The sequence below is a fragment of the Emydura macquarii genome, unplaced genomic scaffold (assembly GCF_026122565.2).
Source record: "Emydura macquarii macquarii isolate MOO-44397 ecotype Brisbane River unplaced genomic scaffold, CSIRO-AGI_Emac_v2 contig_2846, whole genome shotgun sequence".
NCBI classification, from domain to species: domain Eukaryota; kingdom Metazoa; phylum Chordata; order Testudines; family Chelidae; genus Emydura; species Emydura macquarii.
The window spans coordinates 5,134,448-5,161,004 of NW_027132983.1; the positions used below are offsets into that span (position 1 = coordinate 5,134,448).

General features: G+C 41.7%; 1 long non-coding RNA gene across 4 annotated transcripts in view; it reads left to right on the forward strand.

Annotated features, from left to right (window-relative positions):
- The window catches only part of LOC137166382 (uncharacterized), an 85,353-nt gene that overhangs the window by 24,035 nt on the left and 34,761 nt on the right, over positions 1-26,557 (forward strand). For all 4 annotated transcript variants that reach the window (XR_010923676.1, XR_010923678.1, XR_010923675.1 and 1 more), the window contains exon 3: positions 3,798-3,929. This is a non-coding gene — a long non-coding RNA (uncharacterized lncRNA). The remainder of the gene's footprint in view (positions 1-3,797; positions 3,930-26,557) is intronic.

The following is a 26,557-nucleotide window of genomic DNA, read 5'->3' on the forward strand; positions in this document are numbered from 1 at the left end:
TGCATGAGGTTCCTTAAGATGTTATGTTCAGGCAGGCACAGGTTTCTGGTAAATCTCCCTGGTCATGGAGATTCAGGAACCATCATTCTTCAAATATGTCCCCTTTCCAGAGTCCTCTCCTTTGTTGTATTCTTGTTAAGCTGAACCTAACTCAACTACCTCTAAATATCTTTGGCCAGAGGAAATGGGAAAGGCCTTCTTTTCCCCACCTTACATTGATGATGCATATGGGGTGGAGAATTTCCCTGTATGGCCTCTTTGCAGTCTTCAGCCTCCTCCTTTGAAAACATTTCTGCTATGCATAGAGTCTGATCCAATACCCACTGAAGTCCTTGGGAGTCCTTCCATTGAAATCAAAAGGCATTGGATCAGCTCCCTAGGATCTTCCACATGCCCAAAGAATGATGGTAGGACTTGATCCACAGTTTGCACTAGTAATCTTTGTAATCAAGAAAGTTTCAACTTAAAATTATTTGCAGTGTTGTAGCTGTGCCAGCCCCTGGGTATTGGAGATATTTGAAGATCAGCTTCTCTCTTTCACCCACAGACGTTGGTGCAATAAAAGAGATAACCTCACCCACCCTGTTTCTCTCAACTCCTCAGTGGTATTTCTGAGGTTACTTCAGATAGCAGCCACCTTGCTGAAAAGCAACATCATTTGCAACCCAAACAGAAAGCATTAGAAATGATGGTCAGAGGATAACTGGCCCCCTCTACCTCTGACATGCTCCACAAGGGGAATGAGGCAGCTCAGGTTGGCCTGGAAGTTGTTAACCTAGAGTAACTGGGAAATAGTTAATTAGTTAAGGAACAGTTGGGCTTTATAAAAGATTATAGGGGCTCAGGCAGGAGAAAACACACCGAAAAGAAGCCCTGGGGAAAGAACTCCTCAGGGGAGCTGGTAAGGGAGCTACTCCCAATGGGGTCTGCCTAAAGCATAGAGGCTCCCCCTCTGGAGAGAGGCACAGGACACAGAAAGAGAGAGCTCTTAGGGGGGAGCTTCTCAAAGGGAGCTGCAGAGGGGGCTCACCAGGAAAGGAAGCCAAGGAAGAATGTTCCTAGGTGGAATAGGCTCCAAAAGGGAAGAGTTTTTGCCAAAACTACCTTCCAACGGATGGACTTTGCTAGGCAGCATCAGGAGCTGCAGAGCAAAGGAATTAGATGCTATTTTGAGGGAAAGTTGTCATAATTTGATCATGATTTGACCTGAAGGGAAAGACCCTTCCCTGGATGATAAGAGGGTCTGACTGCAGAAGAAGGCTCTGTATCAAGAGGGTTTCACTAGCAAGATACATGGGAATAAGTGGGGATTGATGGGCTAAGGTTAACATGGCCCTTAGCCCCTCTCTCCTGGCTGGAGAGGGTGGAGCCTATATGTATAATGTTCTGCCTTTGGATTAAATAAACTAGATGCTTGAAGGAGCTCATATATGCTCATTGGACTTACTGAAACCCCGCCGGGGGAAACTGAGGCAGCGCTGCAATTGCAGTGCTGCACAGGACCACTGGGGTAGCTCCTGGGGTGAGGGCCTCCATTACAATGACAGAAAAACCTTTTCTTTCCTGTTTTAATGTTTCTTTCGCAGGAAACAAAAGCACATGGAATACAGTACTGGATTTTCTTGAGAAATAAAGATTTTGATCTTTGTCCTCACACTGGCAATTTGATATTTTTTCTGTAGTGCAATTTTTGCAGTGGAATGTGCAAATAGCTGCTAAAAAACAAAGGGGCTATTACTCAGTGCTGTGAAATATAGCTTTCTTGAGCTACATAGTCATTTTGTGTTTTCTGTGTGGGAGTGTTTCCTGACCAAATGCATTTGCTGACTTTTTATTTATATACATGTTGGTGTACGTTCTCTACTTTTACTTTTCACTGTAAGCCACGTTTAAGAGTTGAGCTATTTATTTTCATATGCCCTTCATTAGCGTACCACTTCTGCAGAGTACTCAAGCATATGCTTAGTTGTGCATCCCTTTTCAGCAAAGCACACATTGAAGTCCTGTTGAAGTTAGAGATGTGCTCTGCTGAATTAGAACCAGAGCTAGGGAAGGTAAAAAGCAAATACAGAAACTGGCAGAGTGGATATGTAAGGCCAAATTCAGAGCTGAATTAAAGGGAGTGTAAGCTGGTATACTTTACACCTTCTTCTAGCCCAGCATGTAAATTACACCAGTGTATGCTTACTTTAGATTCCTAGTTCCCAATCTAAAGCCCACTGAAATCAGTGAAATGAATGGGAGTCCTTCCAGAGTGCTAAGATTTATCTCAAGCCCATAGGCATTCAGTCATCCTGACCCATGTAAAAGTTGCATCATCTTCCACATCACCTTTGAATATTGTCTGAATCTAACTGACTGTATGGGAGCCCACTGCTGCTTTCCACACCCCTGTGAACGGGTGGAAAAAAATATTTTCAAAATAAAATCATAAGGGGAAAAACCTCTTGAAAATCAACACGTTTGATTTTTATCGTATTGCATCTGCAAGATAACCCTCTCCCCCATTTAGCATGCTACAAAAGGGATTTCGGGGGTTGCTCAGTGCTTGGACAGGTTTCCACAGAACAGGAGCTACATAGAAAAAGGCCTTCCATTGAATCTGCCTCCATTCATTCTGCCTTGCAGTGGTTACAAATAATCTATATTTGTCTTTGGCACAGAGGATCTTTTTTCCCTTCCTTTTCAGAAACAGGAAAAATTGATGTTTAGTTGTTTCCTTTGTTTGACAGCTAAACAGGAGCAGCTCTTGCTATTGTTCCACACAAGCCTGATGTGCTCACTCAGACACCAGGCATGGACGCATACAAAAACCTGCAAGCTATAATTTAATGAATCTATCGCTCCAAGGACACTTCATTCTATTTGTTCCCCTGAAATTTCTCAGGGTCTTGTGTGTTAAAAGAAAAAAAGAAAAAAGTCACCCTGTATGGTTTGAATAGGTCTTTTGGAGAATGTCAGCAATACAATTATTGGCTAGTAATACAAATTCAGTTTGCTCTTGTGCATTGTACGTGACTGGAGTACTTTTTGTATGGGGCAATAAGGATTAGAATCTTCCTGGAGCTGAACACTCTTGCCCCAATCCAGCAAAGCACTTAAGCATGTGCTTAATTTTAATCCTGTGACATTTGTTATTTATTACAATGCCAAAAGCAGCAATCCTTTCTCAGTGCATATTTTTAACTCCGACTAACTTCCCCGGGACTTCTATAATAAATTGTATTTATTGCATTTATTGTTAATTACATTAATTTAAAGAAACGCAATTGAAATTGTGAAAATTCCAGCCACCTCCTACCTGCACATTTGACTTTCCTAACCTCAACCAATGAATTGCACCAGAAGGTTTGCACTTCTGTGTAATTTGTGTGCAGCCGACACCAAGCAGTTAGAGACACACATTGCCAGATTTGCACCCTCAGTTCAATAGCAGATGCAAAATGCATGGTTTGGATTAGTGAGGAGTGGCCATAACCTTCAGGCCAGCCATAGATCATGTAAGGCACTGCAGGCCACTTCTACTGGAGGACAGTGATTAGATACAATAGAATCCTACTGTTAATCATTTTGCAGCAAGACTGGCACTGAGGTCAAATTTGCAAGTGCTCAGGATTCACAGGTGGGGGCAGCCTTTCAAAAGTGCTCATGACCCAGCACTTCACCTTGTGATACTACTTTCTGTATACTGATTTTAGTGCCTGCAATCTGAAAATCTGGCCCATGTTATCTTTCCTAAGAAGAAGATCATACATGAAGTTGGATAGCGTGGCCTAATATATAAATTAATTTCCTAGTCTTTCATGTGGACAAAGAAACGGTGAGACAGACTGGATGGGGGCATGCAGAACATTGTTGAGATCTCTTCCTCCTCACCCCCACTCTCCCGCCTCCACCTAGCCTGAGAAAGCCACATCTCAGCCAGCAAGGTGAGCATTTTCTAAATTGCCTTTGTTCAATGTAACCCAGAAACCCTTAATTTCCAAAAATGTGCCAGGGTGTCTTATTTTTAATTTGCATAGTTTATTCCTAGGGTAGGTAAAGTATAGTTTTAGGAGCTTCTCCTCCTCCATCTTAGATAGCAAGCAGGCATGCCATGGATGACATACTCTGTATTTCAGGGTGTAGAAATTTGAGGATCTCTTCCACAAATACCTTTTGGTGTCATGTCCTATTATACTGGGGTCATAATGCCTGGCTTTTCGTACTATCTGCCCAAACTTACTGAGAAGAAATTCAGTGTATGAAGCAGTGTTTTCAGAATCCATTTTCAAATTACATTCATAGGAAATACATTGAAAATATTTTTTAAAAGAATCTTCCTGAAATATTTACATGTCTCAGTTAGTAATAAAATTACTCTTTTCTTTTAAACTCCTTTAACAAGAGTTTCCTCATAAGAGCCTATATTTCTCAAGCTAAGTATCACCCCCAGGCTTGGTAGTGACCCTTTATCCCAGCGGGAGGCCCTTTATATCAATGTGCAGTCAGCAGTCTACAAACCAAAACACAAGCATGACATTAGCAGTACAAGAATGGGATACATAACCCATGGAATAATGTTTCCCCTCTGTTTACTATAGAAAACTTTGCCTCAGTTGGCTTTTTCTCTTTTAATACAAGAGGGACATGTATGGAGCTGTGCAAATGTTCAAAATGACTATAATTACTTCTTTTTTTCTTCATGACTGAAGCGTTTTCTATGTGTTACCAGGCACTACAAATTTAAATTTGGATTTGCATGAACTTGGTTTTTCCATGGTTGAAGTTCATTGGAAATATCTAACTAAGGGCTGGGTTTCATGTGTGTATGTGTGTGTTCCCACAGGGTTCACTAGAACCAGGAGTATTAGAAAATACCCTGTAACTTCCCTCAGGTGACCTATTCCAGTCAAATTGCAAGCAGTCTGAACCTATTGTTCACACTGAATTTGGAGACATCCAAACACCTGGTACTGTTGATTGTAAAATGCTCCAGGAAATTAGAGAAGCTATAAAAATATAAAAAACAATAATAATGGGGGATTTCAACTATCCCCATATTGACTGGGTACATGTCACCTCTGGAAGGGATGCAGAGATAAAGTTTCTTGACACCTTAAATGACTGCTTCTTAGAGCACAGCTACCTGGAACCCACAAAATGAGAGGCAATTATTGATGTAGTCCTAAGTGGAGCACAGGATTTGGTCCAAGAGGTGAACATAGCTGAACTGCTTGGTAATGGTGACCATAACATAATAAAATCTAACATCCGGGGGGGCGGGGTGAAGCAAATGATAGCAAACATTTAATTGAAGAAAGGGGAACTACACAAAAATGAGCAAGTTAATAAAACAGAAATTAAAAGGTACAGTGCCAAAAGTGAAATCCCTGCAAGCTGCATGGAAACTTTTTAAGGACACCATAATAAGACTCAATGTATATGTTTACCCTAAATTAAAAAACATAGTAAGAGGACCAAAAAAAAGGCATTTAGAAGCAAAAAAGGCATCTTTTAAAAAGTGGAAATTAAATCCAATTGAAGAAAATAGAAAGGAGCATAACCCTGGCAGGTCAAGTGTAAAAAATATAACAAGGAAGACCAAGAAAGAATTTGAAGAACAACTAGCTAAAGACTCAAAAAAAATAACAGCAAAAGAAAATTTAAGTACATCAGAAGCAGGAAGCCAGCTAAACAACCAGTGGGGCCACTGGATGATCGAGATACTAAAGGAACACTCCAGGTCATTGCGGAGAAACTAAATGAATTGTTTGCATTGATCTTCACAGCTGATGTGAGGAAGATTCCTAAACCTGAACCATTCTTTTTAGGTGATCAATCTGAGGAATTGTTCCAGACTGAGGTCTCATTAGAGGAGGTTTTGGAACAAATTGGTGTAAATTAAACAGTAATAATTCTGCAGGAGCAGATGGTATTCACCCAAGAGTTCTGAAGGAACTCAAATGTGAAATTGCAGAACTACTAACTATGGTATATAACCTATCATTTAAATCAGCTTCTGTACCAGATAGCAAATGTGACACCAATTTTTAAAAAAGGCTCCAGAGGTGATTCCAGCAATTACAGGCCAATAAGCCTATCTTCAGTACCAGGCAAATTGGTTGAAACTATAATAAAGAACAGAATTATCAGAAACATAGATGAACACAATTTGTTGGGGAAGTGTCAACATGGTTTTTGTAAAGGGAAATAATTCCTCACCAATCTACTAGAATTCTTTGAGGGGGTCAACAAGCATGTGGACAAGGGTGATTCAGTGGATATGGTATACTTAAATTTTCAGAAAGCTTTTGACAAGGTCCCTCCCAAAGACTCTCAGGCAAAGAAAGCTGCTATGGGATCAGAGGGAAGATCCTCTTATGTATCAGTAACTGGTTAGATAGGAAACCAAGGGTAGGAATAAATGGTCAGTTTTCAGAAGGGCAAGAGGTAAATAGTGACATTCCCAGGGCTCTGAACTAGGACCAGTACTGTTTAACATATTCATATATGATATGGAAAAAGGGGTAAACAGTGAGGTGGCAAAATGTGAAGATGATACAAAACTACTCAAGATAGTTAGGTCTAAAGCAGATTAAAGCAAAGAGTTACAAAGGTATCTCACAAAACTGGGTGACCAGACAACAAAATAACAGATGAAAGTCAATGTCTGATCAATGCAAAGTAATGCACATTGCAAAATATCACCCCAGCTATATATATAAAATGATGGAGTCTAAAGTAGCTGTTACCACTCAAGAAAGAGATATTGGAGTCATTGTGGATAGCTTTCTGAAAACATCCACTCAATGTGCAGTGGCAGTCAAAAAAGCTAACAGAATGTTGGGAACCATTAGGAAAGGGATAATAAGATATATAATGCCACTATATATACCCCTGGCAAGCCCACACCTTGAATACTCTGTGCAGATCTGGTGTCCCCATCCCAAAAAAGGTATATTGGAATAGGAACAGGTACTGAAAAGGGCACAAAAACTTATTAGGGGTATGGAGCAGTTTCCATAGGAGGAGATATTAATTAGACTGCGATTTTTCAGCTTGGAAAAGAGAGGACTAAGGGGGGGATATGATAGAGGTCTATAAAATCGTGACTGGTGGAAAGAAAGTAAATAAGGAAGTGTTATTTATTCCTTTTAACGTAAGAACTAGGGATCATCACATGAAATTAATAGGCAGCAATTTAAAATAAACAAACGCACGACGCATAGTCGACCCGTGGAACTCTTTTCCACATGATGTTGTGAGGGCCAAGGCTATAATAGGGTTCAAAAAAGAATTAGAGAAGTTAATGGAGGATAGGTCCATCAATGGCTATTAGCCAGGATAGGCAAGGATGCAAAACCATGCCCTGAAGTGTCCTTAGCCTCTGTTTGCCAGAAGGTGGGAATGGGCAATGGGATGGATCACTTAAGGATTATCTGTTCTGTTTATTCCCTCTGATGCACCTGGCATTGGCCACTGCTGGAAGACAGGGTATTGAACTAGATGGACCATAGGTCTGACCCGCTATGGCTGTTCTGTTCTTATTATTACTGAGTAATTGTAATAGAATGCATTAATTATAAAACAAATGGAATAATAAATCGTTCATCTACTTAATTGTCTGGTTATATGAACTAGTAGTAATTATAGGTATCAAAAAAGTATAATCACAGACACTGCAATTAGTTATAGATGCTGTATTATAAACCAAATATCATAACCAAAAGTAGTAGTAGGATCTGTGAATAGAATTTTGTGAATTGAAAATGGGGTGTTTCACACAGTTAGAATCCCAAGAGAATTTTGTGGGTATCCTCATACTAAGCCTCCTCTTCTGTATATATAACCTAAAACTACATTTAGCACTCTGTATTCTAAGGATAAGTCCTCATTTGGAACAGTAAGTGTCATAACTGAGGTTTGCTCCCAGAAATGCATGTCTTGCACAGAACCTTCCTACGTTTTTTTCTGGTTGACTACACTGCACAGACATACTAATGAAAAGGGGAGATTTCCTCATGGGATGTATGAGTGGAATATTGTCCTTGTTTCAGAATAGACTCTGAAGATATGTCTACACTGCAGCTGGGAGCATGCTGCAGTCTCCTCCGGCTGGGAGGCATGGGTGAGTCTATGTCCACGCTGCTGTTTTTAGCACGTGAGGTGGAGCAGAGGTAGTGCATGTCTGCTTACCCAGGCTGGGAGGCAAACCCTGAGATGTGAAGTGATGCTCCCAAGGTCATACAACATATTGGTGGTAGAGATGGGAATATAACCCAGATCTCCTGGGCCCAATCCAGTGTCCTATTCACTACACTCAACATCAAAACAATGGAGTAGACGACTGTGGAAGGCAATGGAGAATCAGGCCTTGTATGTCTAGAGATAGGGAGTAGATAGTTAAAGGGCTGGATTTTCCCTAGCTAATCCTTTTGTCCACCTTCCACGCAAATAAATGGCTGACTATGCTACCACTATTAGTGCCTGACATTCATGAGCAACATACCTAAATCAAATGTTTTAGAGAAAAAAAATTAAGATCTAGATTGGAAAGTATGAGAGTATCCGGCCAGAAATTAATTGCTCTCTTACCAAGTCAAATGTTGGAGGTGCAGCAAATGCATTAATAGCTGGGCTCACATACAACAACTTCAGGGTAATAAAGAGCCTGAGCATTAGTTGTAGCACTTGGAAACCAGCAGATCACCCTCCAGTCACATTGGCAAATTTATGACAATGAAAAGCAAAAAATTACACACTGCAGTCCCCATGCAGGCCGAGATCACTGGGAGCTTTGCAGGCACAGAGACTGCAGGATTGGGCCCTTAATGTGATTATTTTAGTCTTCATCTTAAGAGCATGAAAGAGGCGATGGAATCTCAAAGGAGCCTTTTTCTCATATCCATGGTGTGTGTGTATATGTCTTTCTCTCTAAATTATGTGCATTTAAATTCCAAATATACTCAGTACATTAAAAGCCCCTTTTCATGCTATAAAACAATTCACCTCTCTCTCTCTCACAGTCACTCACACACACACGAGCCCCATTTCACTTCCCATATATATATATATAAAATCAAGCTTACATTTCAGTCTCCACTGTAATTATAATCAACGCTTTCTTCTAAGGAGATAAAAGGGCAAGTGGGAAGCAGGAAAAGGAAAATGTTGGAAGTCTTTTCATTAGGCTTTTATGTATTTAAAGAATTTACATTTTTAACCAGTGGCAAATTTATTTAATACCACATAAGCTCTAAGGATCCTTTTGGCATAAACATCATGAAAGCTGTCATTTTGGAACAATTTCTATTTTCCGTTTAGTGGAAGTTTGCTTTTTTCACAGTGTTTTGCGCATGGATGGAAATATTTGTTCAAAGTGATAATTGTCAGCCAGCTTAATCTGTTTGGAATTGATTTGGAAAAGAGAGCCCTTTTTTGTGGTGCATCCACAGGGTGCAGCACTGAGAACTAAGTTCACTTGTGATAAAGGTTGAGTGCCCCATGGGAGCCTATTTCAGATAAGGAAGAGTATACAGGTTTTTCTAGGAGCAGTATGTAGTCAAGGACAATACATACCCCACCTGATGGAAAGGGAAATCAGTTTGGGTAATTACAGCTTGCCCTCATTTGTTATGGTAGACTAGACGGTTGACGAGATTGCAAATAGGATGTAAACCCCAGGTTGTAGTGCCTGAAAGTTATTCACATCTGATGGCAATTTTGTAAATAGTTGGTCTCATTCCAGTTTCCAGTGTTTATATCATCACCACAAAGGACAGTTGGGTCAGGTCCTTAGGACTGGCTATTTGGCTACCAATACAGTTCAGGTTGGGATTTAAATCAGGCTTTAAATCCCACATTGATCATGTCTTTAGGGCTGCTCTGAATTCTATTCTCTGACAATAGCACAAGGTAACTTTAACAAGGCTCAGAATCCGGCCCTCTCTGTACACATTCCAGCCAGAATGTGCCTCTCTGGCTTGGTCTACACTTACCTCGGTGATTCAGCGGCAGTTGACGGGAGTCACGCAAAATATGCAAAGAATTTGCGTAACTCCCATCGACTTCTGTGCTTCTCTTCTGTGTGCCGTCTTCACTGCACTGTGCCAACGGGAATCGCATTCCCATCGACACAGTGCTATGCCACCTGAGGAGGTGGTTTTAGTATGTCAACTTCTGGATCGACTGAGCGGGTCTTCACTGACCGATCAGTCGATCCAGATAAGTCGATCTGACGGCGGTGACTTTGCTGCCATCAGTGTAGACATAGCCTCTGTCACTTCTGTGCCTCTTGGGCCTTGTCTACACTGAGGGAAACATTGCGTTACCATGAGTGGAGCTACACTGGTGTGAACTACGAGGTCTGAAAAAACCTGATGTAAGAGAAGGCTGTGTGTTGGCAGAGACAAACATAAAAGGAAACTGCGAGAGGTCAATAATGCTGGGCTGTCGAAATGGGTTTTCCCATGATATGAACCCTCCCTATGGGCAGCTGAAGCAGTACTCCCTAAGAGCGTGTATTCCAACACATTCAGGTGTGAGTACGCCACAAAATCTATCTCACATCTGTCAGACACTCATCTGGCTTTGCACACCTATGCCTGTTTGCAACAATTCACCTTTCAGGACATCATTTACAGATGTGTAGTACAAGCAGTTTGTTTCTCTAGCACCTTCTTGGCGAACAGAAAAATAAAAACCCAAACCAACCCCCACTCCTCCCATCAGCACCACCCCCAAATCTCCGCCCCTGAACTGTCTTTTGATTGATTGCTGCTATTTAGAGAAGCCACTTTTGGGGGCCCTTCAGAAACCAATTTTCATTTGATTCCATTCAAAATTCAAGACCATGACTGAGTCATGAGACAGCAAGGGACCAGACTATTGCTGCTCAACCAGCCGGTGTTGCTGTTAAGCTGATGCCCACAATTAACCTGAATGAAAAACATTAAATAAAACTCCAGGTGAAGAACAGTTTATAAATGAACCTTTCTAAATGAAGTCTCCCGTGCAGTGGAATCTACTTGGATGTATCTCTCCATATTGCCAACTGCACCTTCAAAGCTGGAAAGGCATCTTGCCTCAATGTTTAAAACAGCATTTGTACAAGGATGAGACAATAAAGAAGGAGAGAGCTAGGAATAGGCGTAGGAATGGATAACCCTAGCTATATCCCATTGAATAGTTCTTTTCACTGTGTTGGCACCAGAGGCTGAGACGCACACTGGGAAAGTGTAAGAATGCCTGGGGTCAGAGGGGCAGAAAGCAGGTCAATAAAAAGTAGACCTGGATGAAATTTTTCAGCCAAATAATTTAGTTGCAGAAAAAATGCAATTTCTGGTTGACCAAAGCTATTCATATTGAATTCAGCAAATAGTTTTGGCCAAAAAAGATGAGTAAACTTTTTTTTTTTGGAAGTTGAAACATTTTGGTTCAACATTTTCTAAATGAAATTATATGACTTTTGTTTCCAAACAATGTTTCATTTTGGGATTTAGCTAGATTTATTTAAAAACAGTACAACAACAAAAGAGTAAAACATCTGAAAACAAAATGAAATGGGGAAAAATCCAGACAAACAGTTTTGTTTCAGATCAAATAAAATGTTTCATTTGATCTGAAATGAAATTTTTGAAGCTTTTGTTTTGGTAAGGAAAAAACAAACAAAAACAAATTCTTTTAGATTAACTTGAAACAATGTTTTTTCCTCAGATTGTTTTCCTTTTAACCAACAAACCAATTAACCATACTCAGCTCTAATGAAAAGGCATCTTTGGTTGCACTTGTCTGCCTTTTCCCCTGCTCTGACCTTGCCGTGTGAACAGCTATCAGTGTAAATCTGGGGAGGTTTTTTATCTTTGTCTTGGTGTGTAGTGGCTATTTGCCATTCCTCAGGTTTAGATCCACCCTGATCATGAAAGCAATTCTCATATGTCCTACAGAGGAAAGATCTCAAGTAAGGCCCCATTGACTCATGGGGTCTAGGTGCTGAGGGAACCCTCCATGTGCAGATCCCTCCCTTTGCTTGTGGAGGGCAGTGGGAAATCAACCACCTCTGCAAGCACCATCTGCCTCTGCTCTGACCCCTGTGGAGAGCCCTCCTGGGGCTGGCCAGGGGGCAGGAAGAAGAGACAGTCATAGGGAGGAGGTAATAGGGGAAGTGCGATGCACATTTACTGGCCCCGTGCCCCACAGAAAGTGTGCAAGGGAGTTAATGCAGTGAGAGATACACCTCCCTCCCCCATTGTGGAATACTTCCCTTCCCCCATTATTTCATTGGGGCTTGAGGGGCAGCTGCCAGTGGTAGCCATGTTGCGTTGGAGCTGGAGTAGGAGCAGTGGACTCCAGAGCCAAATGTCTCTCTGTGCCTGGTTCCTGGGAAATCTTAGAGGACCTGTGGGCTCAGAGCCCCTATTAGGGGATGGTTTAACACCCATCCCTCTAATGCTTTTGACAAAACACGGTGAGAAGCTCTTGCCAATCTTTTCCTCCCCCCCATAAGACACAGAGAGAGAGAAAGCATGCACCAGGCCTTCACCCCTGACACAAAGGTGGTTGAAGGAGCCCTGGTACAAAGGGAATTAGGAGACCCTGCTGAAGAAAGAAGCAGCCTGGACAGGATAGTGCAGATGGGTGTGGAAGAGAGTTAACACTGGCATTTGCTTAGAGGTCTGGGCTGGAACTTCCAGCAAGGTGGGGAGGAAGTCTCGCTGCTGTGGTCTTGGGTCGACAGGGCAAATGGACTGCTGAGCACAGGAGAGGGCTAGCAGATGAACTGTTGCCACATAGTGAGGTTTGCATCCCGTTCAGACAAACAAAGTCCTAGTGGGAAGTACCTGAACGACTGATTTGTTTTGTTGGATATTTTCATTAACCGCTGGAAATGGGATGGAAGTTATGGTTTAGCTGGAAGGCTAAGTTGCTAAAAGGCATGAGAATCCACACAACCAAGAGCAGGAGGCTGAAAGATGAGAAGCTGGAGGAGAGATCAGAAACTGGGACATGGGTGGTCATGCCTACTGATTGGAGCCTACAGTCAGGGCCAGAGGCAAGGGTCAGAGCTGAACTCAGGAATCAGAGTTGAGGGTCAGGACAAGAGGCAATGGGCTCAAACTACAAAGTAGCAGATTTATATTAAATCTCAGGAAAACCTTTCGAACTGTGAGAACAGTAGGACACGGGAACAGGCTGCGTAGGGAGGTTGTGGAAGCTCCTTCACTGGAGGTTTTCAAAAGGAGGCTGAATGGCCATCTGTCTTAGATGGCTTTGACACAACAAATCCTGCATCTTGGCAGGAGGTCGGACTAGATGACCCTTGCGGTCCCTTTAACCCACGAGTCTGATTCTGGGCACAAGCAGGCACAGGAGTTATTTCAGCCATGGGCAAATACTTTGAGCTGTCAGTAAGCTGCTGCCATGCTTAAGAGCCAGGCTGTTCGCTTGCTCAGCCAATCAGGCGGGCTGTTCCATCAGGCTGTCTAGCTGTGCTCATTAGGCTGACAGGAAACTGAGCCAGTGCAGCTGCAGGGCCTTACTCCTGACAGAGGGTCATCAGGAGGAAGCACAAGAGTCAACCAGAGTAGGGAAACTGAGGCAGCAGCTTGGTCTGACACTGGGTGAGGTAAGACCCTATCACACTATGTGCAAGGAGGTTGGTTTGTTGGTTCCAAGCTGATTTCTGGCACCCTGGTTCCCTATTTCCCTGAAGGGTTTCTATTTCCTGATTCCTTGTTTCCTTTGTAGAGGCTATAGTTCAGAAAAACTGTCAGGCTGCATGTGACAAACCTGTGTCCACTTGAAGCACTCAGCAAGGTTCAGTGTGATCCAGAAAGGATGCAGCTGCCTCACATTTCATCATTGCCTAAGTGGAAGCAGAGCACCCGCCAAGTTGGATCTTTGCCAGTTACATATTGGAAAGTTATGTTGGAGGATAAATAACACCTTATGGGCCTGATCCAAAAGCCCACTGAATGACTAAACCCCAAATGACTACTGAGTTTAATGTATGCAGTGTTGTTGTAGCCACGTTGGTCCCAGGATATTAGAGAGACAAGGTGGGTGAGGTAATCTTTTATTGGACCAACTTGTGTTGATGAGAGGCAAGTTTCATGCTTGCACAGAGCTCTTCATCAAGTTTAGGAAGCTTGAAAGTGTCTCTGTTGCCAACAAAAGTTGGTCCAATAAAAGATAGAGGAAGTAATATCCTCTCTCTCTACTGAGTCTAGTGTCAAACAGGTTGTCTTGGAACTCAATCCCGCAAAGGTGTTGAGCTCCTCAAAGAAGCTGCTGACCAGCCTCAGCTCCCATTGACTTCAGTGGGAGTCGAAGGACTTGGCTTGTTGTAAGAGTGGGTACTTAGAGCCATGTCAGGATGCTAGCTATGACATCAGTGCAGATTTTCAGTTAAATCCGGCTGCCAATCAAATTCCAGCGCATTTTCTTTGGGGGCATCAACAAACATTTTAGTAGAAGCTACTGACAGCAACGTTGTCATGCTGACAGAGGATGGGCCTGTAAAGCTCTCAAGTGATCCCAAAATAAGAATCAGTTTTGAGAATAAGCAGTAAGTGCTGGCAACTTTACTATCTCCCTCTCTGCCTTAAGGGCACCACTGAAGGCATCTTTCTCCCTGTGGCAAGTACAAACATTTAAAAGATGCCCAGTTATGAAAACCTTGCCACATGCAGCCATCAGCCACTGAGGGGCAAATGCAGGAGGAGTTTTAAAATCTGCTGTAAAGTGCTGATGGCATTTCTGTGACTGCTTCACAAAGCCTCATCCTCAACACAGCTGCTTCCTGAGAGGGCATCTTCTCTTTATAGGCGGAAAGGCACACAGTCCTGTCTTATCTTCAGCAAAATGGTCGGGTTTCCTGTAGGGACAGTGCTGATTTATCTACTTGTCTGGTGACTACTCATCCAGCACAATGATGGAGGAATAATCTACTAATCACACTGTAGAAGGTCTTTAAAAAGACTCTGGAATCCTAGATGCAGGGAGGAGAATTCAGTCTGATCTTTTCGAGTTGATCATTATGTACTATATCATATCACTAAGAGCTTATCTACATGGAGAGCTATTCCAGAATAGCTATTCCTGGTTAACTCTCCCTGACTAACTTTGTATGTGGATGTTCTTATTCCAGAATAAGAGTATTTTATTTTGAATTTGCTTAATCCACAAATAAAGCACTTTTATTCTAAAATAAGAGTGTCCGCACAGGAAGTTAATCCGGAATAGCTATTCTGCTTTAAATTCACATCCTATCTGAATCTAAATTAACTTCCCTGTGTAGACAAGCCCATGATAAGGCCCCCATTCAAAATGTCAATCTCATTGTCTTCACTGGAAAAAAAAATGTTTTTCCCCCCATAGTTTGCAAACTTCTCCAAGATAGTTATCTTGATATAAAATTCTAGTGGAGACAAGGTACAGGTAGATTTTACCTTCATGTAGGGAGTCAAGGTCAACTCTATATATCCCACCTCAGGTTTCCCTGGATGTGGCTAGTCAAGGGAAAAACTACTTGTGCCTTGTTACTGTTAGGATTTTACATTGTTAGCTCTCTTGATGTAAAAACATGCCTCTTTTCATAGTGAAGACATAGGCTATGACTGCTAAGCTTGTAGTGGTGAACTGGAATCTCAGCCCACATCCCCATACTGACACTAATTCATCATCCTCACAAATGCCTCATTTTGTTGTTTTTATCATTTTTATTTCACAGAGACTGGAATTGGTTTGTACAAAGTTCCCTTTAATATGCAAGGTAGCTCAAAGCAATTAATTGCAGCTATTCCAGGGAACGTTGGACATGATTACTGGGTTTTTATCTAGCAGAGTTGGTTAAAACATGCAACAAAAAAGACGCAAAGATGTTGTCAAAATTTTGTTTGCACTTTTTGCAAACATTTTTAATTGACATTTCAATAATAGAAAAATTGTGACTAGCCGTGTTCTCTTTTTCCCCAAAATTCCACTGGGTCATTAGCTCCCACCAGAAACTAGCAGAAGTGAAGTCAGTTTCTCATCCCAGTGATCACTCCAGCTGAGCAGCAATTTCCTCAGGAAGGCACCATGTTTGTGCCATTGTATCTGGGCTAAGATCCTGACTGGGATACAGTGGAACTTGAATACACAGCTTTTTAGGCCAGAAACAATACTGTGCTTTCTTAAAAGATAAAGACTATTTCTGTCCCCATCTCTTCTCTAGATTTGAAGTAAATTCTTTTGTTTGATTTTCTGTATCTGAGTACGGGTTCCCTGTTTCGCATGTCCAATGAAATGCTGCTGCCACTATGCAGTATTAGTGATGATGCAATTGCAATTGACTTCAGTGGCAATAGGAGCAAACTCCAGACTGTGAAATCCTTACTAATGTGAGTAGTTCTTCCTTCACTGACTGGTTTTATTCTTCACTGCCTGATCATTTTAGTTCTTTGCAGTCTGAGAGTCAGGAATTAAAAATAAATAAATAATAATTAACCACATTCTGCTGAAATAGTAGATATAAAACATAGGTCTGATACTACTTTGTGGGACTGGCTTTCTAAAAGCAGAAGGAGAGATTATATTTAATTGTTCCTTTATCTGTAATCATTGGAAGCTACATTCAGCAATGGCTTCATTGTTAGCAGCAGCTCTTATCTGGATTTAGGAGGAACAATGATGTTGCTGAGAGTGGTTATTTTGAAGCGGATGGTTATTTTCATGGGCCCATCACTAGGTGTCTCTCCTGAGAGCACTGACAAAATAGTTAAACATTTTGGAAAGGAGTGACTTTTAAATCAGCAAAGCCAAAGTTAAAGCATACAGTAAGAAAACATGCTTAGGATGGTGTTCTTTATTATTAAGAACAAGCATTCTCAGGCTCCAAAATATAATAGCTAGAATCAGGAGCAAGATCATCCCAGTAGGCTTAATGCTGTTGCTAGGCAACCCTTCACATTAGCTTTAAGATGTTTGTGCTGTGACATGACTGGCAAAGACATTGTAGCTACTGCCTCTTTATTTTAAAAAAATGGCTCAAGCATAGTTTTTTTTGTTTTTTTTGGGGGGGAGGGGAGAAAGGCCGGGAAGGGGGATACAGCAGCTAAATAAAAGGGCTCATGGTACAGGTAAAATAATTCTGTAAGACTGTGGGCCTAGTTCTCCTCTCTCCCCACTCCCTTACTTCACTGAGCTCAGTGGAGTTACTTCTGATTTACACTGACAGAAAAGAGATTGGAATAAGCGCTCCCTGCTTGCTTTTTAAGTATTTCCAGTGAGGAAAACAGGAAAATTGTTGATCGCAAAGGTCAGTAATACATGGTAGATACTCAGGAGTAAATATTATAAATGACACACTGCTGCTTTTGGTCCAGCAGCTTAACATAGAGTTTGGGACATAATGTAGGTAATTGATGCAACCTTGCATTAACTCAGTGAAAAGCATGTTTCCAGTGTAGCCTCTTCAGGTATTTGCTGTGACACTGTTAGCTCCGTGAGGTATACAAACAGAGGCTGTAGGAATTGTGTGTTGTAGCTAGTTGTGTGATTGGTTCAGGAGATTATTCTAAACAAATATTGGCACATAGGTGATGGAAATATGTCCTGGTCGGTTACAGTGGGTTGTAGTTTTAGCTCTAGGCTGTAACTATTTGTCCTCCGTTCATATATATTTTAAACAGTATATTGGTTGAAACCCAGCAATCTTCAAACAGATCATGAAATGGGTCGGATTCAAACTAGGATTTTTTTTTCCTTTTTGCTGCTTGGAATTCCTTTGGTCTTTCTTTGATGGGGCATTGTGGGACATTCTTTGGTGAGTGATAGCTTTGGTGATGCATTTTCTTGCAGCTGTGATTATAGTGAACAAGCATCGCTCTTGGTTAGTAAAAAGGTCTTATGGAGTGTTCTTTTGGAACATAATAGATTGGATTTTCGTGAGCTGTACATGACCGAACATCTTTCAGCTTTTGTATATGGGAGACCTGAATGTCTGGTAGTAGGGACATCCCCATGATGTGTATTGTGGTTGTCATGTTCACATTCGCAACACCAGACCTTGGGGATGTTTGAGGCTTCATTTTTTGTTTGTTTTTGTTTTCCCAAATTTATACATTCTAACTCTCTCTGATCCACAGAGATTTCACTGTTGCAGGTGTGATTACACAACTTTGGTTAGGATGACAGATATGCGATAGTCAGATATATCTATTTGGGAACGGTTCAAAAGCCTGCTAAAATCAATGGATCAGGCCCTAGAATGCTGCAGGCACATCAAGCCTGTATTGTACTTTTATCTGAGGAATATGTTTCAATTAAAATTGGGCGGGGAGGGGGAATCACATTGATCTGAATGTCTGATGTGGCTAAATAGCTGTGAATCACCTGGTCTTAAAACTGTATACACCGACACTGATCAGTCAGGACCCCTGAAGAGTTACGGTCTCATTTTTTAAATATGAAATATTGGTCCCAATCCTGGGGTTCTCACTTAGATTTTTAACTCAATACTTCCTTAGACCAGACAGAGACCTCCAATTAATAGGCCAAAACTACCTGTGAGATCACCTCTCCCTCCACAGCCATTATTTCCCCAGACAGCTACTTTCTACTGGAGCAATGGAACTGTCAACCAATGGGGGGAAACTCATGAGCACTGCAGACAGAACTTGCATAGAAGTCAGATCTAGACTGAAGAACTTGCTTTCAGATTGTGGTGTATTGAGGATTGTGTTGGAATTGCAAGCTATCACTTTAATGGGGGGAAAGGGGAGAGGAAGGGTTCTTAGTTCTGCTTGCTAGTGGAGTGAGCTCTGTCTCAGTGCCTTAAGGAAAAGCTCTCTCTCTCTGTTTTTTGGGTTCTTGTGTGATATCTTTCTGAATTCTAAGACATAAAGTAGTGTTACAGTTCAGCCTTCGAGCAAGAAAGATAAAACCATAAAATAATCTAAGTTCTCTGTATGTCGTGAAGCATAACACAGAGGAAACAAGAATGACCCCTGACCTTCCCATGTTTAGAACTCAATGAATGCCATCTCTCTGTCCAAACTTTGTCTCCCTTGCACTCTCTCCTTTAACAAGGGAGAGTATTATTTCTTTTTTAATTTTGAAGGTGCTTGGATATTACAGGGATGGGTGCCATGTAAGTGCATAGATAGATGACAGGCAAAACCTCAATGAATAAAAAGTAAGTGCTGCAGGATTTGGACTGCTGGGGAAAACATTTCAGTCACTTAGGTGCTTTTGAAGAGCCTGAGTCTCATTTTCAAAAATGCTTAAGTCACCATTGAAAATGGGATTTAGGATCTTTAATAACTTAGGTGTTGAGTTGAGCTGAACAAATCTTTCCTGGAAGTCAGAAGTGCTAGTTTGACAAGCTAGAAGATTGAAGCCATTTATTTATCTACAGAACTATCTTTCCATGGGCTGCTGTGATCTAAACGTCCCCATTCCTCCACCCTGAGTTGAGCGCCCACCTCCAGGAAGAGGGAGAATCCTGTTTCCATGCCTATTCGAACCTTGGTGTTTTTAGTGAAACTGCCAACATGATGCCAGTTTTAATGGTAGTCTTTAATTGTAAACACCTGTCTACTAGTAACTAAACTGTACCAATCCATTTCACTTGGAAGATCCATCAGTTGTTGAGAACTTTCAGTCATTGTCAAGCTATCCTTGACTTGAACCATACTCTAACATGAAGATTCTTGTAGCCTGTTATGAAGACCTGGAGCTATCCATCCCTAATAACTTTAAGAAAATCTTGAAAATCTTTTCCTTTTAAAAATATAACAGAGTAGCTTTAGCTTATATGACCAGGAAACTCCTTTAGTTGAATAGGTTCTTCCAGGGCCACTGAATGGGGAGGAGAGGGTTCAAACCAACTGCATCCATTAGCAGCAGGTAGCAGATACACACATGGTAAAATGAACTCCCTTATCTAGTTGCAGGTAGGTGAATTCCCTGGGCCTGATTCTCCTCCCATACCAGTGCAATCACATTGTGTTCAATAGAGCTATTTTTGACTTACCCCTATGTAAGTAGGAGGAGAATTATGCCTGCAGCGTCTTGAGATACAGTAGCTCATTTATGCTGATCCACCGGTAGTTCTGTATATCTCCACTTCAAAACAGAGGACTACATGAGAACAGCAAGGAAAGGGTGTCTATACAAGATGGGAATGTTGCTAGGTAGCTAGATATATTGTTCTTCTGTGACCTTCATCTTTTTTCTCACTAAATTGTATTGCACAAGATAAAATCCTCCAGCAGCACACAGAGGCCCAGATATGCTTCTGGGCATTCCCCTTGCATGGCTATATTAGTGGCAGCATAGTGATGCTGCTTTTGACAGTTTCGCCCTCTAGGTTTTTGATCTGCAGACTATATTTATACACCCTGGCCTGTGAGCCAGGAGAAGCATTTGCAAAATAGAATTCTTCTTGGCTTCCTTATAGGACACAATCCTTAGCAAAGAACTGAACTGAATAATCTGGAGTAAAGTCTGCATCTCAGGTGGACCACAGTAGAAAGAGTAATGCAGGCAATGGCTTGAATCTCTCAATATTTATCTCATTTAGGACTGTGAATTGCACTACGTTTCTACTGTGCAACATTGCATTATGCCATTAGGACTGCATTGTATGGGACACTGCATGCTCTGCCATATGACATACTGTAAATTGACATGACAAATGCTAAAGACAGTATTGCCAGACCTAAAGGTTCAATGGCAAATGCCCTTTTTAAAATAAGATATTCTATCTGTTGTGTTTGTCAGCATTTTGAATGAAGTGTGGGGGAAGGATAGTCTGTGAATAAAATAAAAATACTGACCTAGGCAATTACTATAGTGATTTAGCAACATATCATGAAGGAGCACAGTGTAGATGCAGCCTTAGGTGAAATACAGTGGGACAGTTCCTGATATCCTTGCTAAGTTCTTAGGCCAGGTCTACACTACAGGCCTATGTCGGTATAACTACTCATTGAAAAATCCATACCTCTAAGCAACATAGTTATAGTGACCTAACCCCCTGTGTGGACAGCACTATGTTGACAGGAGACCTTCTCCTGCCGACATAGCTACCGCCTCTTGGGGAGGTGGATTAACTATACCAATGGAAGAAGTGCTCCCGTCGTTGTAGGAGAGTCTTCCCTGACGTGCTCCTACATTTGTTCCAATGTACTTAGAGATGGGTTGCAGCCAGGAGCAGGGACAGACTGGCCAGCTGGATCAGAGGTTAAGGTACTGTACTATAACCATACAGCTCTCACCCACTGCCTTCTCACCCTCAGTGCAAACCCTGCCCTGCCCTCTTCACCATCCTCTCGCAATGCAGCAGACATCCCTCCCTACTTTACACTCCCATGCATCTGCTCCACTGCAGGCAGTTTCCGCTGTGCACCTCCATTCAGTCTTTGAAACCTCAGTCTGGAAAGAGTATCCTCTAGGCATGAGCCACCATCTTCTACCCCGATGCAATCATTCAGCATCAATAAACTACTCACCAATACTTCCAAAATCCCAGCGTGCCCACATCTCCTAGGTTTCCAAAATAGCCGCATTCAGATGTTATCCCATACAAAGAATCATGGACTCAGGGGAAATCCTTACTGAATGCAGAAAACCTCTTTGGAAGATAGGGAAGTGGCGTGGAGAGGGGAATACGCTGTGGTGACGGAAATAAACTCAGGGCATGGACAGGCGAGGGAAGAAATGAGAAGGGGACAGCTGGGGTGGGGGGGGGAACTTAATTTAAAAATAAATGGATCTGAATCTTAGGGTTGATGTTTAATCCATTTTACTCGTCAGTAGCAAAATGACTGTAAACAATGTAGTATGAACTGTAATAAGTTTGCAATTGCATGGTAAGTTCCCAGGCCAAATTCGGAGATCTTTACTCACTATTTAATCAGTCCCTACTCAGGAAAATCCCACAGAAAGTCAATCGTGAATTGAGATGGAGTTTTCCTGAGTAAGGACTTCTGAATTTAGCCTCCAGCAACAAGGTATATCTCTACAGTAATAGATGTATGACCAATGGGCAACTTGGTATCAAGTTCCAAAACAATTCTTCTGACTGGAGAATTTGAATTTGTAACTTGTAATTTGAAGGGTTTCTTAATCTCCTGATGTTTCCTTTAGACTGAAAAGTAGCTGTGTGAGAAATGCAGTTACGTGGTACACACTTACATTTCAGATACATGGCCCACAATCACTGTACCCTAGGTTACTTATGCCCTCTAAACTAAAGGCATGCCCACTCTCTCCAATACCTTGCTAATTTCTGCTTTTCACTACTGACCAGAAGTGGTTCATCATTGCAAATCTGCTCTGATTTTTCTTTCATACTTGAGGGTAAGTGGGTGATAATATTGCCATAAACATTTACAGCTCTCTATGCCTGGCTGACCAACTGTTTTAAAAAATCAAGCCAAAGCTTCTTAACAGTAACAAAATCCACTCTGCATTATCATTCTGGCTGCAAAACTTAAGAGAAAGGGTTAATACAAAACCCACAATATAGATAGTAAAGAAGATTAGAGGTGACATGTTGGCCATGAGCTCTGCTTTGGGCTTTGGTAAAATATAGAACAAGGTTAGTTCTAACCTTGAAATTAACCTTTTTCTGTTTTTTTTCTGCAGCCTGAAGAAGGCCTAACGGCTGAGATGTCACCTCTTATTTTTTGTGTTGTATTTCAAACACATACTTTGGTCCCATTTTTATTTCTTAGTCCTCAGAATTTTCAAATGCAGAGTGGCTACTGTGCTTATTAGAGTCTTTCACTGGGCCAGATGAAAGATTAGATCATTATTTTTAAAATGTATTAGCTCTGTCTCTCGTATCAGTCGAACCCAGTGGAATGGGCTAGTATTTACGAAGATTTTTTTCTTCAGGACCCTACTATTTTATTTATTTATTTATTTATTTTTTGTGCATCTCCCTATTTATTCTTTGTTATTTAAAGAACTCTGATTCCAATTGTTCAGCATTTGGCATGGTATCCTAATAGAGTCAGCTGCTGCAATGAATACTTGGAACTCTTGCAATCTGTCTAAATATTAATAGTCTATTGAACTTTGATGCTGTGGCATACTTATAATCAAGTAGACCACTTGAGAATTTGCACATCCATGCATTTAGCTGTTGATCTAATTTTCTGGATTAATTTTGTGCTGTGATTTCAAAGATGTTTCTTTCCTTTTCTTCCGGTAATTCTTTCTTACTAAATAAATGCCCTTGGGATCTTTAAGGGCATTAGGACCATCAGTTTAGCTGAACATATTTTGAATTTGTCTTAGGGAACACATAATATATGCTAAATAAATTTAATATGGAAACTATAGGCCCGATTCTGAATTCACTTACACCAGTGGGTTTAACCTCTGGCCTGAAATGTCTGGATTAGACAGATGCCATTAGAGGGTTCGAGCCTCTACTAGATAAATCATTGCAGCTGCGTGGAAGTCGGTGGGACAATATTGATTTACACCAGCGGGAGATCTGGCCTTATGCAAATGGCAGTCACAATGATAGAGAATGAAATGAGGAGAACCAGAGCCTCAGCTTGTGTAAACAGGCATCACACCTCTGAAGTTACAGGAGCACATGTTTCCTGGTGCTTTCCTTATCACCATTGCCCTGCGCTGTGTGAAGTCATTTATGCCAGTGCAAAATATGCGTGAAAAGCTACAACGGACCAATAGCAATTCATGAATGTGCTCGCGTAAATTATTGCACATGGGGAAGGACAATGGTGAACCGGGCTCTTTGGAGCATATGATGGGAGGATGTGGTCTATACACCCCTACCCATGATTCACATGAACACTTCTGATAGGTGAATAAATGAGACAAACATGCTAACTCTATGTTTAATTGGAAAGTTAGGGCAATTCTGGTCAATATTTCTGAATGAAGACATGCTAATATCAAGGCTAGGCTATACTGCCTCTCGTTACCACAAATCACACTGGGACAATTAGAGAGACAAGGTGGGGTGAGATAATATATTTTATGGGACCAACTTCTGTTGGTATGAGAGACAAGCTTTCAGGCTACACAGAGCTCTTCTTTAGGTCTGGGAAAGGTGCTCTGAGCATCACAGCTAACTACAAGGTGGAACAGGTTGTTTAGCATAAGAGGTAAGGGACCATTCAAAGTAAAATGACCTGTTACCATCTCTGCAGTCATAGGAAAAAAAGGCAGGGCTGGGGGAGGAGAAGTGGGTTACAGATTGTTGTGATCAGTCATAAATCCAGTATCTCTGTTCAGTCCATGAATTTTAGTGTCTAGCAGAGTTATGAATTTAAGGTCCAAGGCTCATATTTTGAAAGTGTTGTACAGAGTTCCTTTGAGGATGAGGACTGAGAGGTCAGATATAGAGTGATCTCTTTGTGAAAAATGTTCACCCACAGGTGGACTGGTGTTTTTGTCTTTTTTCATTTTCCTGTGTGAGTTCATTTGAGAGCATAGTGATTGTTTGCTTTCACCCACAGAGTTGTTATTGGGGCATCGAGCACCAGGTATTGTGATGGGTATGTGTAGGATCTATGGATCTTGAAATGTGTGTTGTGGAGGGCGGGGGTGTTGGTCACCATAGCAGTGGAGATGTGTGTGCAGGTTTTGCATTTTTCTGGCAGGGTCTGGTGTTGCGTTGAGTCTGTAGAGAGTTTGCTTCTGATGATGAGGTTCAGAAGTCGTTTGAAGGCCAGAAGAAGAGTTTCAGGAAAGATTTCTTTCAGGATTGTGGGTCCCCATCAAGAATAGGTTGTAGTCTTTCCTGAACCACCACTTCACTGAAACAAAAAACATTTGTTTGGGTCCAAGGCAATGCCTTGAATGTCATTTGCCTGAGCTGCCTTACCTCTGGCTTTTCCTTTCTTTTTAGTGCTTGACTTTCTAACTTTAATAATGATGTAATTACATAGGGGGGAGGGGGGCGGGGAGCGGAGAGATGTAGCAGGGCCTAGCAGATGGGACAGTGGATTGTGAGTCAGGAGATTTGAGTTCTTTTCCCACTTATCAGCTCTGACACCCTGGTCAAGAGACTTTACCTTTCTGTACCTCCACTTCCTCTGCTGCACTTTGTCTGACTTGTCTGTTGGATTGTAAGCTCTCTGAGGAAAGGACTGTCAGATGCTCTCTTTGTACAGTGCCTACTGCAACGGGGCCCATACAAAACACTGATGTAATTTAAACTGAGATACAGAAACGCTAAAATGTTATGTGTGAAATACAGAAAAAATCAACTGTGTGATTTGAGTAGAGGAGGAATATAAGAGGAAGCTGCCAAAAATAAAATAAGAAAACTCATGTAAATCTAAATGAAACAGTCAGACATAATAAGTTTGAGAGCATGTGTTTTTAACCACGCCAAAAAGGAGGAAGTTCTGATTTTTTGAATAGTATCTTTTAAACACTAAATAGCACTTAAAGGAACATTAATAGAAGTGTGGGACTGAATTCAACTGATCTCGACAATTTATACTTAATGACTGTGAAGTGAAAGCAGGGAGCTGGTGAAACATAGATTGGCTAGGGGAGGTGGAAGATGAAATGAAATTGATTGAGGACTACAGATGTACATGTGAGCTCAGTGGGAAAACTAGCTCCACAATGGTGTATGGGAAAGGCTGAAACCCAATTGCTAGAATTAATAGATGTCTTGATGGGAAGGTTATTGAGGTTGCTATTCGGGAATATGTTTGATTTAAAGAGGATTGAGATTGCTGCTAGGGAAGGATAATGAAGCTGAAGACTGGGAGCTGAAATGAAGTCCGTTTAAAATGAAAAGTAAAGTGAGCCACATAGGATTGAAAAGGAGTTGGCTCCTGAAAGTACATCATTTGCGGCTAACAATGGTCTGCATTTATGGAGCTTCTAGCAACATTTTCCCCACAGGTTTCCACTTTTCGTTGCATTCTGCTGGGTTCAGCAACTTAGAATGTTAGGGACATATATGTAAGGATGTGTGGATCCTATTCTTGAGTCTGCTCTGGTGGTACAAAGCAACTGGAAACCTATATCTGGCCTTTCAGGATTTTACCTGTGTAGGAGGAGTATCTGGTTGGTATAGAGCTGCTGTCGCTCCATGCCACCTAATCTTCTACACCAATTAGAATGCATTTTGCTGGAGTGGCTATCACTGCATGCTGGAACAGCTCTTTGGGGCTGTGATGGGATGCCTACCCATCCACAGTGAAAGGGTTAAGGTGGACCTGAGAGGTGAATTAACCCACCTGGTTGCACCTGGGAGGTTGGGCCAAGCCTAATTCAAAATGAAACCCAGCTGAGGGGGACCAGGTGGTACTATAAACAAAGGGAGTAGGGAGCTGTAGGGAGTTACTGCAGTTACTTTCCTGAGAGCAAGGAAAGGCTCTTGCAGGGTCAGAACACCCAAGGAAGGATTTAATAGGAAGAAGCCCATGGAAGTACAGCCAGGAAACTAGCAGAGTGAATCTTGACTGCCTGTCCTAGGACCCCAGGACTAGAATCCAGTGTAGATGGCATCCCTGGGGTCCCCTACCAGCCCGCTGGTAGGGTGTCATGAAACCCCTGAGAAGAGAATGTAGGCTACTGGAAG